Below are 13,473 nucleotides of genomic sequence, written 5' to 3'. Positions count from 1 at the left end.
TCCACAGCATGTGGGATCTTCCCGGACCGGGGCACGAACCCGTGTCCCCCACATCGGCAGGCGGACTCTCAACCACTGCGCTACCAGCGAAGCCCTGTTGGAAGATTGTTAATCACAAGTTTCAATTTCATTACTTGTGATTGGCCTGTTCATATTTTCTATTTCTTCCTGGTTCAGTTTTGGAAGGTTATACCTTTCTAAGAATTTGTCCATTTCTTCCAGGTTGTCCATTTTATTGGCATAGACTTGCTTGTAGTAGTCTTTTAGGATTCTTTGTATTTCGGCGGTGTCTGTTGTAACTTCTCCTTTTTCATTTCTAATTTTATTGATTTGAGTCCTCTCCCTCTTTTTCTTGATGAGTCTGGTTAATGGTTTACCAATTTTGTTTATCTTCTCAAAGAACCAGCTTTTAGTTTTATTGATCTTTGCTATTGTTTTCTTTGTTTCTATGTCATTTATTTCTGCTCTGCTCTTTATGATTTCTTTCCTTTTGCTAACTTTGGGTTTTGTTTGTTCTTCTTTCTCTAGGTCCTTTCGGTGTAAGGTTAGATTGTTTATTTGAGATTTATCTTGTTTCTTGAGGTAGGCTTGTATAGCTGTAAACGTCCCTCTTAGAACTGCTTTTGCTGCATTGTATAGGTTTTGGATCGTCGTGTTTTCATTGTCATTTGTCTCTAGTAATTTTTTGATTTCCTCTTTGATTTCTTCAGTGATCTCTTGGTTATTTAGTAATGTATTGTTTAGCCTCCATGTGTTTGTGTTTTTTATGTTTTTTCCCTGTAATTCATTTGTTATCTCATAGCATTGTGGTCAGAAAAGATGCTTGATATAATTTCAATTTTCTTATATTTACTGAGGCTTGATTTGTGACCCAAGATGTGATCTATCCTGGAGAATGTTCCATGTGCACTTGAGAAGAAAGTGTAATATGCTGTTTCTGGATGGAATGTCCTATAAATATCGATTAAATCTATGTGGTCTATTGTGTCATTTAAAGCTTCTGTTTCCTTATTTATTTTCATTTTGGATGATCTGTCCATTGGTGTAAGTGAGGTGTTAAAGTCCCCCACTATTATTGTGTTACTGTCAATTTTCTCTTTTATAGCTGCTAGCATTTGCCTTATATATTGAGGTGCTCCTATATTGGGTGCATAAATATTTACAATTGTTATATCTTCTTCCTGGATTGCTCCCTTGATCATTATATAGTGTCCTTATTTGTCTCTTGTAGCGTTCTTTATTTTAAAGTCTATTTTATCTGATATGAGTATTGCTGCTCCAGCTTTCTTTTGATTTCCATTTGCATGGAATATCTTTTTCCATCCCCTCACTTTCAGTCTGAATGTGTCCCTAGGTCTGAAGTGGGTCTCTTGTAGACAGCATATGTATGGGTCTTGTTTTTGTATCCATTCAGCAAGGCTGTGTCTTTTGTTTGGAGCATTTAATCCATTCACGTTTAAGGTAATTATCGATATGTATGTTCCTATGACCATTTTCTTAATTGTTTTGGGTTTGTTTTTGTAGGTCCTTTTCTTCTCTTTGTTTCCCACTTGGAGAAGTTCCTTTAGCATTTGTTGTAGAGCTGGTTTGGTGGTGCTGAATTCTCTTAGCTTTTGATTGTCTGTAAAGGTTTTAATTTCTCCATCAAATCTGAATGAGATCCTTGCTGAGTAGAGTAATCTTGGTTGTAGGTTTTTCCCTTTCATTACTTTAAATATGTCCTGTCACTCCCTTCTGGCTCAATGAGTTTCTGCCGAAAGATCAGCTATTAACCTTATGGGGATTCCCTTGTATGTTAATTTTTCCTTTTCCCTTCTGCTTTTAATATTTTTTCTTTGTATTTAATTTTTCATAGTTGGATTAATACGTGTTTTGGCGTGTTTCTTTTTGGATATATCATGTATGGGACACTCTGCGCTTCCTGGGCTTGATTGACTATTTCCTTACCCATATTATGGAAGTTTTAAACTATAATCTCTTAAAATATTTTCTTAGTTGCTTTTTTTTCTCTTCTTCTTCTGGGACCCCTATAATTCAAATGTTAGTGTGTTTAATGTTGTCCCAGAGGTCTCTGAGATTGTCCTCAATTCTTTTTATTGTTTTTTCTTTATTCTGCTCTGCAGTAGTTATTTCCACTACTTTATCTTCCAGGTCATTTATCCATTCTTCTGCCTCAGTTATTCTGCTATTGATTCCTTCTAGAGAATTTTTATTGTCATTTATTTTGTTGTTCATCTGTGTTTGCTGTTTAGTTCTTCTAGGTCCTTGTTAAATGTTTGTTGTCAATTTTCTCCATTCTATTTCCACAATTTTGGATCATCTTTACTATGATTATTCTGAATTATTTTTCCGGTAGACTGCCTATTTCCTCTTCATTTGTTTGGACTGGTGGGTTTTTACTTTGCTCCTTCATCTGCTATGTATTTCTCTGTCTTCTCATATTGCTTAACTTACTGTGTTTGGGGTCTCCGTTTCATGGGCTTCAGTTTCATAGTTCCCGTTCTTTTGGTGTCTGCTCCCAGTGGGAGAGGTTGGTTCAGTGGGTTGTGTAGGCTTCCTGGTGTAGAGGACTGGTACCTGTGTTCTGGTGGATGAGGCTGGATCTTGTCTTTCTGGTGGGCAGGACCACGTCTGGTGATGTGTTTTGGGGTGTCTGTGAACTTAATATCATTTTAGGCAGCGTCTCTGCTAATGTTTGGGTTTGTGTTCCTGTGTGGCTAGTTGTTTGGCATAGGGTGTCCAGCACTGTATCTTGCTGGTCATTGAGTGGAGCTGGGTCTTAGCATTGAGATGGAGATCTGTGCTCCATCTCCATTATGAGATGGAGCGCATAGTATCAAAGTGTTTTCGCCATTTGATATTACATGGGGCTGGAAGGTCTCTGGCGGACCAATGTCCTGAACTCTGCTCTCCTACCTCTGAGGCTCAGGCCTGACACCCGGCCAGAGAACCAAGACTCTTTCAGCCACACGAGTTGTCTCCTCCTGTCAATTCTGCGATCTCTGTCTTAAATTTTATCCACTTAACACCTTTATCTTGGTCTGCACAACCTGAAGGAGTGTGTTGCCCAGCGGCGCACCTCAGCGTGGGCTAGCGCACCACACAGGACAGGCCGGGCAGGGGCTGGGGCCCAGGTGGGGGAGGAGGAACTTGGAGGCCAAGGGCAGTGGTCATTTGCCCAGCACTGAGGTGTCTCCAGGGCTACCTTGGTGCCCTCCTCAGATCTGCTTTGGCTCCTGGTGGCCAGACGGCCCTGGCACCTCACGTCCTCACAGGCTCGCCAAGCCAAGAAAGCAGGCTACAGTATTGTTAGTTATAGTTGCTATGCTGTATATTAGCTCCTCAGAACTTATTAATATTATAACTAGAGGTTTATACACTTTGACCATTATCTCCCCTTTTTTCCCACCCCCATCTCCTGACAGTCACTGTCTACCCTCTGTTTCTGTGGGTTAGGGTTTTTTAGATTCCACATATAAGTGAGTATTGGTCTTAATCTGTCTGATTTATTACACTTAGCATAATGCCCTCAAGGTCCAGCCATGTTATCACGAATGGCAGCATTTCCTTCTTTTTATGGCTGAATAATATTCCATTATATATATACCCCACATTTTCTGTATCCACTCATTCAGAAAATAGATAGGTCGTTTTCATGTCTTGGCTGTTGTGAATAATGCTGCAATGAACATGGAGCTGCAAATATCTTTTTAAGAGAGCGATTTGTTTTCCTTCAGATATATACCCAGAAGTGGGATGCTGGATCACATGGTAATACTATTTCTAATTATTAAGAAACCTCCATGCTGGTTTTGCCCCCCATAGTGGCAGCAAAGTGTTCCCTTCTGCTTTCTGAAAGAGTTTATGTTGTAGTCACATTAACTCTTTTTAAAATGTTTCCTGGAATTCATAGTGAAGCTATCTGCATCTGGGCTTTTCTTTGTAGGAAGATTTAAAATTACTAATTTAATCTGTTTTACTTGTTATATATCTATTCAGATTTTCTGTTTCTTCTTGTTTCAATTTTAATCGTTTATGTCTTTCTTAAAATATGTCCATTTAGTATGTTATTAATATGTTGGCATAGTATTCCAACATAATATTCATAATATTCCCTTATTATTCTTTAGACTTCTGTACAGATAGTAGTGAGGTCTGCGTCTCTCTAACTAAAATGATTACTTATTCCTATGCCTTCTTGAAGTATGGAATATAGTTATAATAATTGTTTTGTCTTTGTCTACTATTTCTGCTTATCTGTTTTATTTCTGGGTCAGTTTTTCATGATTGATTTTTTTTTTACATCTTTATTGGAGTATAATTGCTTTACAATGGTGTGTTAGTTTCTGCTTTATAACAAAGTGAATCAGTTACAAATATACATATGTTCCCATATCTCTTCCCTCTTGCATCTCCCTCCCTCCCACCCTCCCTATCTCACCCCTCCAGGTGGTCACAAAGCACCGAGCTGATCTCCCTGTGCTGTGCAGCTGCTTCCCACTAGCTATCTGCCTTACGTTTGGTAGTGTATATATGTCCATGCCTCTCTCTCGCTTTGTCACAGCTCACCCTTCCCCCTCCCCGTATCCTCAAGTCCGTCCTCTAGTAGGTCTGTGTCTTTATTCCTGTCTTACCCCTACGTTCTTCATGACGTTTTTTTTCTTAAATTCCATATATATGTGTTAGCATATGGTATTTGTCTTCCTCTTTCTGACTTCACTCTGTATGACAGACTCTAGGTCTATCCACCTCATTACAAATAGCTCAGTTTCGTTTCTTTTTATGGCTGAGTAATATTCCATTGTATACATGTGCCACATCTTCTTTATCCATTCATCCGATGATGGACACTTAGGTTGTTTCCATCTGCTGGCTATTGTAAATAGAGCTGCAATGAACATTTTGGTACATGACTCTTTTTGAGTTATGGTTTTCTCAGGGTATATGCCCAGTAGTGGGATTGCTGGGTCACATGGTAGTTCTATTTGTAGTTTTTTAAGGAACCTCCATACTATTCTCCATAGTGGCTGTACCAATTCACATTCCCACCAGCAGTGCAAGAGGGTTCCCTTTTCTCCACACCCTCTCCAGCATTTATTGTTTCTAGAGTTTTTGATAATGCCCATTCTGACTGGTGTGAGATGATATCTCATTGTAGTTTTGATTTGCATTTCCCTAATGATTATTCATGCTTGATTTTTAAATCTTCACTATGGGTTGTAGTTTTCTGCTTTATTGCATGCCTTATAATTTTTTATTAGCTGCTAAACATTGTGAATTTTAACTTGTTGAGTACTGGATATTTTTTAATTCCTATAAATATTCTTGAGCTTTCTTTTTTTTAGGACACAGTTAAGTTACTTGGAAACAGTTTGATCCCTCCAAATCTTGTTTTTAAGGAACAAAGCAGCCTTTAAACTAGGGCTAATCTTGCCCCACACCGAGGCGATGCATTTCTGAGCACTCTATCCAATGCCCTGTGAATTATGAGGGTTTCCACTCTTAACTGATGGGAAAATGTAGAATTCCTGGCTATGTTTGACTTCTGAGGATTATTTCTCTACTCCTTTCAGGTGTCCACTCCCCCTTGCCTCAGGTAGTTTCTTTACACATCTTCATCTTTTTTTACACACTTAATCATTATCCAGCTAAAGACTGGAGGGGTCCCTCTACATATCTCCTTCTCTGTGCATCTCTTTCGTCTTTGGGCTGCCTTGCCAACTCTAACTATCTCGCCCCACCTAAGGTAGTCTGTACTCCTAACTTCATCTGTTCAACTTAAGGAGACCAGCAAGCTATGCCTGGAGTCCCCCTTTCTGCACTACAGTCATTCTCTAAACAGTAAGCTGGGACATTTAGGGAGTCCACTTTGTTTCCCTCTCTCAGGGGTCACTGTCCTGCATTGCCTTATGTCAAATGTACAAAAACTGTGGTTTCACATATTTTGTTCAGGTTTTATGCAGGAGAGTAAATCTAATCACTGTTCCATAATGACTAAAAGTGGAAGTGGAGCTTATATTTTAGGGGAAATAGATAGTTAATAAATTAACAAAAAGATGACTAATGTAAATTAAGATTTGGGTTCTTTAGAAAGAGTGTTCAGGGAAAACCTCTTTGAAGATGGACTTTTAGCCTGAAATCTGAATGATGAGGAGAATGCCATTCAAAGATCTGGGGGAAGAGAATTCTGGCATAGGGTAAAAATCTGGCTAGTGCAAATGCCCTGAACCTAGAAAAGATGATTTGAATCAACCCTATCTTTTTAACCTCATCATTTGCAATTGCCCTATTATGTATGACCTTATTATTCAGCCAATCTGAGTTCTTTTCAATCCCTTATTTAAACTGCTGCTTTTCTTTCTCCACTCATGCCATCCCCTCAACTTAAAATGCCTTATTCTTTATTTCCACCTCTGGAAATCTTATTCCCTTGCTAACTAAGACTAGTTGCCATCTCCTTCATGGGTCTTCCTTGGTAACCTCAGTCAGAAATGATATTTTTTCCTCTGAATTCCTAATGTATGTATTTTTTTGTACCCAGGTTTCTAAACCTTAAATAGGTACCGATTTTGGTACTTACTATAGTCTGATTTTTGTTGGTATTTTGTTTTCTACTTTAGTGCCTAGAACACCTCCTGGCATAGAGTAGAAAATTAATAAATGTCTATTGGACAAATGGTTATATTATACTTATTTGTGAATATGTCTCTCTGAAATGGATGTTTTGATATAGCCAATCTGAAGTAGCCATTCTGATATTTGTAAATTGTAAAAATACTTAAAAAATTTTTTTTTGGCTGTGCCGTGTGGCTTGCAGGATCCTAGTTCCCCAACCAGGGATCGAACCCATGCCCCCTGCAGTGGAAACTCAGAGTCCTAACCACTGAACTGCTAGGGAATTCCCTAAAAATACTTTATAGAATTTGTGTAATGTATTCAACAAGACTGGCTTTTATCCATGCATGAACCTTACCCTGTGGCTTGTTTCCATCCCATTCCTGACCCCTAACCAATCCTTTTCCTCTTTACTAAATGCTGCTTAAGTAAGTTTTGATCGGCTCAAAGATGGGATACAAATGTCTGTTGCACATATTCCTTGGTTGTTATAAAATTTTATATACACTAAGGTATCATTTAATATTTATTTCATTCTTCTTTAAAAGTTTCTCAAGAATGATTAATATGCTTTTTTTATTTCCCAGAGTGTTTAGTACTTTGCTACTCAAAAATGGGGTTTGCAGACCAGCAGCATTGGCATCACCTGGGAGCTTGTGGGAAGTGCAGAATCTAGGGCCCCACTTCAGACCTACTGAATTAGAATTTTCATTTTAACAAGATTCCCCAGGTGATTCATATGCACAGAGCACTGGTATTGTGTTTTATTTTACACAGTTGTCACACCAAATAAGTATTTGTCGAGTGAAGATAAAGCTTCCGGATCAAGTATGAGTTGTACCACAAGTCCTTTATTAACAAGTTATGTTGAATAGAAACTTTATGAGTTATGTAAGATTAGCCCATTTGCTAGTTCTGCAAACTCCTAACCCATTCATTGTCGACTCTTTTGAATATATTTTATAAATATACCAGTAAATGTCAAAATGCCCATAACATAGTAATTTCGGCACAGGGTAGTGGTTAGTGAAGGGACACTGGTTTTAGAATTGTAAGAGACAGAAATACAGTTTAAACTAACTTTGGAAAAAAAAAGGGTTATTGGCTTTGGTAATCAAACCACAAGAAGTGCTAGACCATACATAGATTTGAGGGATAATTATTATTTGTCACTCATTACATCTCTCCTTGGTTATTTTCTGTGATTTTTGACTCATTCTCCTGCAGATATTTTTCTTACGGTGAGAGATATGGTCTCCATCAGCTCTAGAGCCTCAAATTTTCTCCACTAGAGAGACATGGAAACTAGATGTGTCCCATATATCAAGTTTAAGAACCCAGGGGAGAGATACTGATGCTGATTGGTTCACATTGGGTCAGATGCTCATCTCTGGACCAAAAAACTCTAGCCAAAAGGTTAAATAGGACATTTTCCAGAAGATAGGAAAACTAATAAATTCCCAATATAAGATCCAAAATATGACTATAAGCTTCCATTCCACAGATAGGGTGGTTAATTTTTTTTCTACTAGTTTCCTTTACCCAGTTAATGTCTGGGACTACCAAAGGAATTTTTATTTTTGCTAATATGTCTTGGTGGTTCTTTCTGCCCTCTACTAGTTGTTCACACTCTGAACTATTGTTATTCTAAAGATGTGCTGATAAATAAAGGTGGTCTTGAAGTTCTCCAAGCTATTTTTCCCCATATCAGTTTGTTCCCATGTGGCATCATGTGGCAGGTCAAGCTCAATCCACACCATAGAGAAATCTATAGAAATCCTGGATTTCAGAAAAGCTCCATTTCATGTCCAGTCTCAGGCCTGCCCCAGGATGACTGACAGAAAGAATCATCTGTTTCTTTTAGGGAAATTCTCTACCTTCTGGTGTGGTGTAGTCTCTATTACTCAGACAAAAAATAAAAATATTGAATAGTATTGAATAGTGGGAGACATTAATATGTATGTAGAAAATCTTTCTCTTGTTCTAGAAGGGCACATCGGTTTAAAGACTAATCCAATTTATATTGTTTAAATGATACACCTCTGAGTCTTCAACACCAGCATTCATATTTATGGTTACTTCACAGATTTCTTCATGATTATTCTCTTGAAATAAAGGTAGTCTTACTTTTAAGAACAGTAACTTTTGGAAGCCCCTAGTGCTTCTAAAACAGAGTCAAATTAATGTTTTTCTTTACCAGTGAGGTTAGTAATAATGTTTGGTTTGGATAATCAATATAGACAGCATATGTGTAGTATTTAAAGTGTTCTATATATGTGGTACAAGTAGAGTTAGGTGTGGTGGTTTTTATTGTAGAAGTATTAGTTGAGGCTCTTCCTGTGATGTATTGTCTAAAGTTTCATAGGACTAAGGTGCTATTTGTTCATTTATTCACTTAAATAATTATTGCATGCTTTCATTCATTCACTTATTCACTAAAAATATTTGTTGAATTCATATTAGGCATTCAGCACAATGACAGACCCTGGGAAAACAACAGGGAAAAAGACAGATTTATTCCATACTACCATGGAACAGATTCTAGTGGAATATTTTGAATGAAGCCCCAAATCAGTATCTTTTTTCACTCTTGGAAAATAAAACAAAACCCAAAAAACTTCATGCCCTTATGAAGAGAGTCGCATTGTTGTTATCCCTGATGTCCTGACCTGACTCTGGAAATTATATTTAGTTTACCATAATGATTCATTCATTCATTCAGCTGAATGGAATTCTTTGCTTCCTGTCTCCAGCAGATCTATGTCTACCAGACCACGGGAATTAAAATTTCATGGTGAGAGAACTGATACCATGATACAGTTTAAAAATATTTGTGTACTTCTTATGTAACCGGAGATTTTAATAAAAGAAATGATTCTTATTGCTGATCAAACTACTAAACTCTTTTCCTAGTGAATGTTCCACCTGCCTTTCTGATGAAAAAGATCTGTTGCTTATTTTATACATGTTCTTGCAGTTAATTTGTTTGAGGAATTATTGTTATACTGTTGAAATTTGACTTGAATGAGTCCAATTACTTCAGTATTTTACTAACTTGCTGCTTATAGGGAAGGAGGCAAAACCAACAAAAACAAACTTCACAAATGAGATATGGTGAAATAATTTGAAAAGACAAGATTAGGTATTTATTTTCACTTTACCAGTCTAGTCTGCAAGGTAAACAATAACTGATTTCTTTTTTTCAGCCTACTTCTCCCTGCAGCTTCTGCTCTAATTCTCTGCTTTCTTTCCCAGTCTCCGGGAGTATAATTGTCTATGCTTCAATTTCTTTCCTGCTACAGTTTCTTAAATCGCCTCCCACCACTCTACGAACTGCTCTTGTGAAGGTCTTCAGTAACCTCCTTGTTAAATACCAGTGGGATTCTCATTTTTCATCTGTCTTGAGTAGTAATGGAAATGCTGTCCTTCCAGTTGCTCAGGCTAAAAACCTTGGCATCATCCTCAACTTCTCTTTTTCTCTTACATCCCACATTCCATCCTTCAGCAAATTCTGTTGGCTCTACATTCACAACACATCCAGAATTCCACCACTTCTCATCTAGTTCAGCCATTATCATCTCTTGCTTGGCTTATTACAATAGCTTCTTACAATAGCTTATTACAATAGCTTCTTACCGGTTCCTACACTTCCTCCTTTGCTTACCTGTCTATTCTTTGCACTTGTTCTCTTTGTCTGGAAAACTGATTCACCCAAATACCTTCATGGTCCACTACCTCACTTCCTTCAGGTCTTTATTCACATGTCACCTTCTTCATGAGGTCTTCTCTGGCTACCTAATTAACATTGGAAATCCAGATATGCCTTATTCTCCTTTCCTGCTTTCTATTTCTTCATCGCACTTATCATCATCTCACATACTGTATGTTTACTCATATACCTGTTTACTCTTTGTCTTCTCAATCCCTTTACACCAATCAGTATTTCTGAATTTTTTATTTGCCTGCTATATCCCCAGTTCCTAGGACAGCGATTATTCAGTATCTGGCACATAAAAGTACTCAAATAATTATTTGTTGAAAAGGAATAAATTTTGTTATAACTAGGATAATTTTCCATTAGGTCAGAAAGAGTCTGAATCAGTTTTTTTTTTTTTTTCTATACACATAGTTTTTACAGACAGGGAGAATAGTTTGCTTTTGTGTTCAACTGTAATTATAAAATAAGAACTATACATTAAAACACCGTGTTAATCTCACAAGTACTCTTTGCTTTGTGTGATTTTAATTTACTTGGATTTGAATAGCACAAGTTTCATTTTTAGATCTTTTTATTAATGTGAGAATTGTTTTGGAATGGCACAGTGCAGATCAAGCTCCTTATCTTACAAATGTTTCAGCAGGCATCAAAGTAGAGTTAAAGCAGTGACATCTTGGGGTATGATAACTACTCACTTGTTAACCTAGCTGCTCGTCAGTCTTTTCTCATCATCTTCATTTCTCATTTGTTGAATATTGCATCATCATTATGATTCTTTTGAGGACAAGCATCCCTGTCTTTGTGATTGCCCTTGCCTCAGGCCTGAAAAGCATCATTGTGTTTCCTGAGGAAGCTCTGGCATCCTCTTATTCTCTGTAAAGTGGAAAGCAAATATTAATAAGAGAAGAACATTTTGACAATTTAAATAAATGAGAACCTTAAAGCTCAACAGTAGACGGTTAGATTATCATGTAGGAGGACTCTGACAGAGATTGTGGCAAGCAGTGCCACCAGACAGAAGCCATGGGACATGGTCTTTTTCAAAACCCATTTTGGGTCAGGTTTTCCTGGGACTAATACTGCTCATGGGTCCTAATAGCTCCTAAACAGGAGTCATGATTATACATGAACATAGAAATCATCAATAACTTTTCCATTATGTGTGGGTGGTATTTGGGTGTCAGTGAAGAAACATTTTAGTTTATATGTAGACCCCTATAGGGTCTTTTAGGGTATTACAGTTTTCTAGGGGAACTGAAATAGACAAAACATCAACACAGATTTATACAAATAAAAACAGTTTCAAGAATGTATTGAATATAAGGATACTTCAAAAGAGTTGGGAAATGGTTTGATGTATTGGAAAAAAGGTTTCTAGAGTTATAAACTGGGAATCAGTAATAGTTGAAGCACATATAGGGTAATAAGTGGATCAGTGAAAAGTCTGGAAGACTTTGAAATATTGATATTTCTTTAGAGAGCTATTGATTGTGTTCTTCTAACTCTACATAACCTTTTAAAGAAACACAATCCTTAATCAGACTTTCGCCTGGTCCCAAGCCTATATTGCCAACTCTTTTCTGATTTATCTGCCTTCAGACATCCTCCCACCACTTCAAATTCAATGGAATTATTTTAATAGCCACCATTTGTTGAGGAATTACTTACCGCTATTCTAAGTGCTTTATATGTGTTAGCTGATTTAAACCTTGGAACAATTCAAATTTTGAGTTGGTTCTTTTATTATCTTAGTTTTATGGATGGGGAAACTGAGACTTTAGGGAATTTAAGAAATTTGCCCAAGGCCACACATATTAAATGACACTTCTGAGTACAAAGTTACGTTCTTAACCACTGTTATTATTTTCAAAATAAAATTCTTTAGGTGTTCTCTCAGTCTGCTTCTTTTTACTGTTTTCCATATATTGTTGAATGTTGCCACTATCCATCAAGCCAGAGTCCTACACATATTTATCTTCTTCATTCTCTGCCTCAGAATAATTAGTAAGTCAATGTATTTTTTCTCTTATATATCTCTTGGAACTGTTTCCTTTTATCCATCATTACTGCAGCTATCATAATTCAGGCTCTTATCATCTCTTATCAGCTAAGATAACTAGGCTCTCTGCCACCAGTCTTGCCCCAGCATCTTCCATGTTACAGATTTTTTTAACTGTTTGTCTTGTCATATCATTTTTCTGCCTAAGATCCTTTTCTGCCTAAGATCCTTAAAGAGCTTCCTATCATCTGTAGGATAAAGTCCAATCTTTTGAGAATGGCAACAAAGGCCTTTTATAATCTGGTCCGTGTCTTCACTTTCTTCCTTCTTTCCTGCTACTTCCTTCATACGTCCACGTTTTAGCCATACAGAACTTCCTTGAGTTCTGGAACACCATGGTATTCCTCTTGTCTGGAATACTTTTACTCTCTTCTCCCCTAGAACCCATTCCATAATTTATTACATAAGTTATCACATGGAATGTTATGTGAACGTTTATCTTTCCCACTTCCAAGTACACTGTTAGCTTTCTGAGGGTTTGCTTTATGCCTTATTTTTCTTTATATTCTTTATATCTTTATACAGTTTTATTTATTTAGCACATAATGTAATTTATAATTTTTTATAGCATATAATGTACCTACTGATTTATAAACCATGAATCAATGAATAAATGAATGGACGAATACATAAATGAACATTAGTCGGTTTTTATTTGGTTTTGCCAATGAGGGAATACTCTTCAAAGACTGAGTAGTTGAGGGAAGTAGGAGAGACAGCTATCTGATTGGACTGGTTAACAATGAGGTATGGAGTTGGAAGAGTTTCCTTTTAGATGTTCTTTGGAAATTTATGAGTATATGGCATATTTAGAAACCCAGACATTTTTAGTGATAGCATTCAGAATGGTTTGGTTACTTAGGCTTGGAGTGTTGACTGACTTGCTTAAAGCTTTTTCAACCAATTAGTTGCTGGGCTTGAATTTGAGTCAGAGTCCTCAATATTACCTATTTTAGTATTACGCTGGTGCAGAATACAACACATTTAGTCCAGCCTCTTATTTAACTAATAAAGAAATTAAAGGAAGTACCAGGGTGAGTAATCTGTCCATGGTTCCATAACTGCTAAGGGACAGAGATTT

The 13,473-nt window shown here is 37.1% G+C and overlaps 1 long non-coding RNA gene across 1 annotated transcript in view; it reads right to left on the bottom strand.

The window, feature by feature from the left end:
* Positions 1–13,473, bottom strand: part of LOC132597613 (uncharacterized) — a 38,471-nt gene that overhangs the window by 12,110 nt on the left and 12,888 nt on the right. The window contains exon 2 of the long non-coding RNA XR_009564615.1: positions 11,029–11,206. This is a non-coding gene — a long non-coding RNA (uncharacterized lncRNA). The remainder of the gene's footprint in view (positions 1–11,028; positions 11,207–13,473) is intronic.

Source organism: Globicephala melas, chromosome 7 (genome assembly GCF_963455315.2).
Source record: "Globicephala melas chromosome 7, mGloMel1.2, whole genome shotgun sequence".
Lineage (NCBI taxonomy): Eukaryota > Metazoa > Chordata > Mammalia > Artiodactyla > Delphinidae > Globicephala > Globicephala melas.
The sequence above is the reverse complement of the archived record's forward strand: the minus strand, read 5'-3'. Positions and strand labels throughout refer to the sequence as shown.